Below are 7,912 nucleotides of genomic sequence, written 5' to 3' on the forward strand. Positions count from 1 at the left end.
AATGACCGAATTGCCTTTCTCGTTAACAGAAATAATGGATGAAGTTAATCCAGTGGATTAAAATGACAATGGTGAAACCTTTTTGGACTCACACACGAAAATAAAACCTTTAGACTAAACTGGCAAAATTACCCAAACCACATGGACTAAAATGACATTTAACTTTTGATTTTAATAAAAGGGTGATTTTATGTGTACATCACTTAGATCTTTTTTCTTTTAAGACCTTTTTATCTTTTAATTATTATTAACATGTTAATATGATAAAAGAACTAAAATAACAATATTTTTAGGTACTTTAAATAAGATTTAAAAATATAATAAAATATAAATGAACATTTTACAATTTATGATAAAAAAAGTATTTCTTTCTCAGGAAACTAGGTTATAAACTCATGAATTAGATGTAATTGTATAATATAAAAATGAAAGTATAATTAATAATGTGTACAAAAATTTTCATTACAAGTATTTTTCTTGTTACGTATGATAATACAAAAAATGAAAATACAATTACAATTAAGAAATTACTAAATATTTCTTTGTGCAAGACATTTGTTGTTATATTTGTGTTTCTATCGTCTTTATCGACTATGTTTTGCTTAAACTGAACATTAAAGAAAGTTCTCGTTAATTATCACCCATATTTATTAAAGTTAAAGGTATTAAAATATTATAATTTGAGGCATCTGAAAAAAGGAGCTGCTAAACTTATTTTTTCCAAGTTTTAGTAAACGTATCCTCTCCTTTAAGTTTCACATTAATACAATCCAAATCTCTTTGTTTTTTTTCTTTTATAATTGTTTTTTCAAAATGTTCTTTTTATTATTTAAGTAACTTTCTTTAACGATTTATTTTATACATTCTAAACATATTTTTTTTATTTTTAAATAACGTTTGTTTTCTTATTTAGAAAAACACCTTTCATTTGAAATATTGTTTTATTTTTTTAGAAAAGGTTAGTTTAATAATATTTATAGAGTTTTTACCATTTTTCGCATCTTTGTTAATAAACAAAATGGTTAATTAACGTTTTCATGATCATTCGTTTAGAAAATGAATGTGTTCGTTCGTTAATATTCTAAACGAACCATTCATGAACACTACAAACAAATGTAAATGAATATTAACAAACATAAATGAAACACACATAAATGAACATTTACGATATCCAAAGTGGTCATCGTTTTGGTTTCACATATGTGTTTTCTTTTAATTTATGATCGGTTGGCTTAAAAATTTTGAAACCCTAACAAACAACTTGGTTTACGGTTTAAAATCAAAGACGATCACATAAACCCAAATCAAACATTTGGTTTATGGTTAATGACTATTACAATAAAGTGAACCGCTCATCTATATTAACATTGCTGGCAATTTTTGTTTTCGATAATTTGGACTCTTTCTTCTTAAATTATGCAATCAAATTTAAAACTTGCATTTAGGTTAATTATTTTATGCATTTATATAGTTTTTTCATATTTTTTTAGTTTTGTATTAATGCATTATTTTATTTATAAAAAAGTTTATTTCTTATCTTTTGGAAAAATGTTATTATTTATTTTATATAAAAATGTTTTTTATTTTCTTTACCTAAACTATTTTTGATCTTTAAAAACATACAAAGGGAGAATATGACAAGTTTTAATTTATTTTTTCAAGAAGGGGGTATAAAAAGTAAATAAGATGTACTTTTAGCCTAGCCTGAAAAAAATAATGATAATTGTTTAATAGCTCACTATTTTAGTTGAAGTGTTTCTATCCTTAAATAAGTAATAACTAGAATTCAGATTTCATACTAATTCTTCTTAACTAGAATTCAAAGTTTATATTATTTTTTTTTTGAAAAAAATATTAAAATATATAGATTTCAAAATTCGTTACTTAAAATAAAAGAAAATTAAAAATTTTGATGAAAAAACATATGATTCTAACACATGATATTCTTTGAAATCATTTGTTATAATAAGGATGCTTTAGAAAACTAACATTTATAGAAATAATTTGATTTTTTCTTTATTAATATTTTTTTGTAAAGTTATTTTTGAAAAAATATACTTTTTATAAAGTTTTAATAAAGAAGCCGATTTTTGTATATAAAAGCAAAACTTATAAACACATGTATATGTCTATGTATGTATAGAGAGAGATAGATGAAAGAGGTGTGTGAATATTAACTCTGCTTATAAATTGTAAAAAGACGATAAAGAGGGTTAAACTAATGGTTCGGTTTATACGGATGGTTGCATGTTCGGAACCATCAGTTGGACAATTACACTGTCAAATCCAAACCATTTCACGGCAAAATCTTGTGAAAGATATTAAAGACATAGTCCAAAAAGAGGGAAAATATAAAACAGGAAGTATGAATTTCATGAGAAACCTAAGAAGGAACAATAGAGTAACATGTTGCAAAGTAGATCAACAACAAGAAAGGCATTTTGGTCCACGACAAGTTAGTCTCATATAACCCTACAGTTTCCTACTTATCATCTAACCATTGTCACAAAAAATTGGCACAAACCCCAGCCACCATCTCAAATTCGTAACCTCAGGTGACATATCCGATTATGGCACCAATGTCGGCGTCTTCATCTTTACCAACAAGTTCCCCAGCGTCTACGCTGCTACCTGCCTCACTTCTGCTGATGATGTCAATGCCCCATCAATCAACAACGCTAATGTCATCGTGTTTTCCATTACTATGATCTGAGCCTTTGCTCATGCTTTTTTTCCCGCACCTTCTGTAACACCTCGCAAAATCAAATCCAATATAATAAAGACACGTGTCATGGACTTTAAACGTGTAAAGGACTGATTCCGAGGGACTAAAATTGTCAAACAATGTAAACATGTAAGTAAAAGGATCCAAAGTGTCAACATGCCATTCTTGTGCCTCTGATTGACCTCACATGACGTTCGTATTCTTTAATGAATAAATTGTCGAACATAGAAAGTCGTTTGTGCTTAAATTGAGAATTCTACGAAGCATAGGGGTTAAAAGTGTCAACATGTTAAAAGTTACCTCTGAGTGACCTTTCAACGATCCCAAAAGCATTGTAATATTTGTATATTTTGCTCTCAAGAATATTGGATAGTAATTTCATGGGGTTTCGATGAAAACAAGACTTTTCGGGTGATCTCATAACTAACCGGGAGCTTAACGGAGTTCATATGTGACCCAAGGCCCTTAAAAGTTAACTATGAGTGTCATAAGTGCAATAAATGGAAGTTAAATAAACTTAAAATGGACCAGGGACTGAAACTGTCAAAATTGAAACAATTTTCACCTGAGAAGACGGTTGTCGCGGCCCGCGTAGACTCCCTTTAGTCTTACGCGGCCCGCGTAAAAGGTGCCAGCGACTGAAAAGTTGACAACTGCATGTTGCAGCCTGTTCCACCACCTTTGCATGGATTCGGAGCAATACCTGGGGCTTGTACATGGTTTTTACTGCCCTAGGGACACCTGTGATCATCTGATAACAACATAGGGACAAATGCAATGATCTTGAAGCATCAAAATTCCTATATAAGGCCCTTGTTTTGTTCTTGTTCTTGCACACATTTGAAGTTTACTCTCTAACTCACTCTTTGAAGCCTCCTGGAGCCAAAGGAAGCTTTCACAAGTTCAATATTCGTGCTAAGGACTATAGTAAGTGTTCTTAGCTTCCTAAGTTTAAGTTTTATTAGCTTAATGACCAAAGTCAAAGTTATCGCAATTAAGCTTTGACTTTGTGATTAATCACAAATGGTTCAGCCATTATTCGAATTGAAAGTGGCTATGTGTTGGTAATTATGTAGGTGTTAAACCCTTAAAAGGGCACCTTCAAATTATCATGTTATCTCAGTCAATTGTCGGGTCAAACTTATTAATAAAAAGTCAAACGGGTCAGTATTTACAAATTAATTCATAACTGATAATACAGAGGTTATGGAACATATTTTAACACTTAAATAACTTGGTAAATAATATATGAACATGTTTAGGCATTTTCAACCCGATAATTCTGAGATTTGGCTCGGTTCGCAACCGAAAGTCGCAAAAGTAGACTTTTGCTTTGACTTTCAGTTCTGACCCGATTTAGCTTAGTTTAGATATGCCTTAGGGTTCCTTTGGGGCCACATTATATGTTAGTAAAACCCTCTGAGATTATGCTACATGGTTCCTTAATATTCCGATTCATTTGCATGTTTCCGTTAAATTCTTAAATATGGACCATTATGCCCTTTTATCAACAAAACGAGATTTTTGAAAATGTAAGAGGACAAAAACCTTTATTACTGATATTTAAGTATGTCCTAAAAATCTGACATCAGTTTATGGTCTGAAATAAGAGTTATGCTCAATATCGTAAAATGAAAGATTATTATTAATTAAATGGCATTTTTGACATAAATCCTATTTAAACCCAATTTTTGGCACCAAACTTCCTACCCACTGTTGTAATATAATATTTTGGGATTTTTGAAAATTTTTGTCGAATTTTAATCTGAACATAACATAGAGTTCTTGCATGGACTCGGTAATTGACGATAAAGCCCCCTTTGTTAATAAAATGAGTTTTAGGCATCATTTGCATGCCAAACCTTTTCTACTGATATCATATGTTAAATAAAATATTTTAAGCAGTTGAGACTGATCAAAAACTCAGATTTCCTTTTTCAACCCGATTATCGTCAAATACCGACTTTTATGCGATTTAGGCGCATACTATGGTTTAAAACCATATTTGGCACCTAAGACTTGTTACCTACTGATGTTATGAATAAATTTTTATACTTTAACAGTAAGTTTAAGTTTTGAACTCAGGTTTCCAAATTTAACCCTTAAAGCGTATGTGAAATGACCAAAATGCCCCTACGGAGCATAGTTTGGCCATAAATGATAAATTTCACATATGTATGATATCTTACTGATATAACTTGTTGAAATAAATATTTTTACTGATTATTTTAGACCAGAACCTCAGATTGTTATTTAACCTCTTTTATAAACTTTAAAATGACCAAAATACCCTTACGGGGCTTAAATTGATTTTAAATTCGTTTTGGGCATAATGGGAGATATCCTACTGATATCATAACATATTTTAAGCATATTAACTTATGGAACCTGTACATGACTCATTTGGTTACCCGTTATGCATATTCGCGTTCGGTACGGGTTATGTAACTAGTTTGCATAAATTAGCCGAAACGGGTCAAACCTTATCATTTTTATCTCAAAATCCATAAGGTGTTTAGTTGACCCATTTTATACAAGTCCTCATACTTGTTGAGTCTAAATCACATTCTAATCCGGTCTTCGCTTAATCTTGCGTTTTGAACCGTAAACCTTTCTTTAAAACTAACTGGTCTAAGTTATAACTTAAATAAGACCTGTTAGGAATCTAATAGGTTATTAAAACCTTCGTTCTAGATTAGGAGCCCGGTAAAAGCTACTGTACTTGCTGATTTGATATACGACTGAGATTAAATTTATATTTTAGCTCAGGTAAATACTTTTAACTTATTTTCCGTTATACGGGCTTGGGATACGGTATTATAATAATACTGCTTGGTCGGGTATTGAATGTTTAATCGATTAGTGGTTAAGCTATTGAAATAACCCGTTTTAATCTGTCTTGTTTGATGCAATGCCTTTGGGGAGTTAATGACCATGTCCTGGATATCCTCGGCTCATTTATTAGAAATGGCCACGGCTTAAGCACGGGGTGTAGGCATACACCTGACAGTTGCGTATGTATAAACGGTATCTCACTCTCTTGTGGGCATATACTTGTGGCGAGTCTATTAATCTAATCCGGCTATTCTAACCGGGTCCCGAATGGACGACAAACATGTAAAACTGTATACAAGATTATTTAAATAATTGTCCTAAGTTATAAAAGAATTTTGTACATTGTGCATTTAAATAAATTTTATAACTACTTTTCAAAAGAAATTCAGTTAATTGTATTTACTAGTGTAAACTAACGTATTTTTCAAAAAGGTTAAGTGCAGGTACTAAGCGTAATGGGTTGGAACTCCTGAGTGATTAAATAAACAGTCTTGCAAGCTTTTATCACTTTAAGTCTGTTGAACAATATTTCTCTTGTTTTGATCCACCTGTGGATCCATTTACAACCGGTTGTGTAATTTTTTTTACTTTACTTTCGAACTCGGTTTGTATAATTGCTTTTAGACTTCCGCTGTGCATTAAACTGTGATTATTTGACTATGATGATATCAACTACGTCACGATACTCCCCACCGGGCCCACCGGTAATACATGGAAATATCGGGGTGTGACAGGTTGGTATCAGAGCCAACATTGAGTGAATTAAACACTAGCCTTTTGTGTTTAATCTCAATGACACAGTTTACACATTCCTTGACTTCCGAGTCTAGGCAAAGGACTTAGGATTAATCCTAATCTTATTTATTTTTGTCTTTTGTTGTTTTCTTTTGTTTTAACAGGAAAATGCCGCCACGTGTAAGAGGAAGAGGTGGCAGAGGAAAGGCTCCAGTGCTAACAAGAAATGATCACGAGGCTGGGCCATCACATAGCGCACACCATCCGCGTCAATCGGATCGAGTCCTCACGAAGACTGGAGGACCTACCTAGAGCCTGCGAGATGCTCTGTCTCGCTTAACTCTTCACCATCATACCACGATTCATTCGGGCTCCTCCAGAACAACGATTCCGACCACTCGCACCACTCCTTCATCCTATTGCAGCGTTCGGGTTCTCACCATGCCTTTCAGGACCCGACCCCATACTTCCAGAGCCGGTTCAATCCGGTGAACTAGGTGCAAGAACCAGAGGGTCCAAACCCTTTGGGACCAGTTGATCACTATCCTGAGATACAGGATATGGAGATGGATGATGACCCCGATCCTTAGATGCCACCATCTAGGACGCCCACGCATCCCATCGAGATTTCTGATGGATCATCTTTTCATGGTTCGCCATACAGGGGCCCTTACAGTTTTGCTGAAAGATGGGCCACATACAACTGGGAGTTCACTCCCCCTTTCAACCCACAACATCAACAGTAACAGGATCCCTCTGAGGATTCGCGTTTCCAGGCGGTCACGCCACCGCCACAGCCAGAGCAGCAACAGCCTCCAGAACCACCGAGGCAAAGGAGATCAGGTGCACGGATGTCCGTGCGAGGGGGTTTCCACTTCAGCACCCCCCAACACTCAAGCAACAGCCATTACCCGCCGTTGTATGAAGACCTACAAATGGGTGGGCCTTTAAACCCAGTTTCCGAAGTCGACTCTCCGCCAGTCGCACCACCACCACCACACATGGGTTATGATAACCCAATTCCTTCTTACGCCGGTGCAGCGGCGTATAACCCGTTTGAGCAGCCAGCTTACTCGGGTTACAACTACTACAATGCCCCTAACGTCGACCCGTACCTCGAGGCGGCGAACTACAATGCCCTTCATCCCGAAGGACCCTTTCAAGTTGCGTATCCAACTGGGTACCCAGCATATGGGTATCAATACCCACCACCGCCTCAACCTTCGCAGTTGCAGCCACCGCAGCCACCACAGATCCAACCACCGCAGCAGTAGGAAATCCTTCAGAGGTTGAACCAGGTGGAGCGAGAGGTATACGAGGAGCGTAGAAGCCGCCGGGGTCTACTTAAGGGTCTGACAGACCTAATAAAGGGGAAGAAGAAGAGGGATCATTGAAATTCCTTATTTAATTGTTTTGTAATTTTAAATTTCTATTAAGTCCCTATGTGGACATTTATTTATTTATGTACTTGGTCCTTGCGTGGACTTGTATTTTCTTTATTTTAGCCCCTGTATGGGCAAGTTATTTATTTAAAAGTCCCGTTTAGGGCATCTATGTGCTTCTTCAATTTAATGGAATGTTTTAATTTAAAATTTCATTTGTCATTATATGTATGAA

This window comes from Helianthus annuus, chromosome 16, assembly GCF_002127325.2.
Source record: "Helianthus annuus cultivar XRQ/B chromosome 16, HanXRQr2.0-SUNRISE, whole genome shotgun sequence".
NCBI classification, from domain to species: Eukaryota; Viridiplantae; Streptophyta; class Magnoliopsida; order Asterales; family Asteraceae; genus Helianthus; species Helianthus annuus.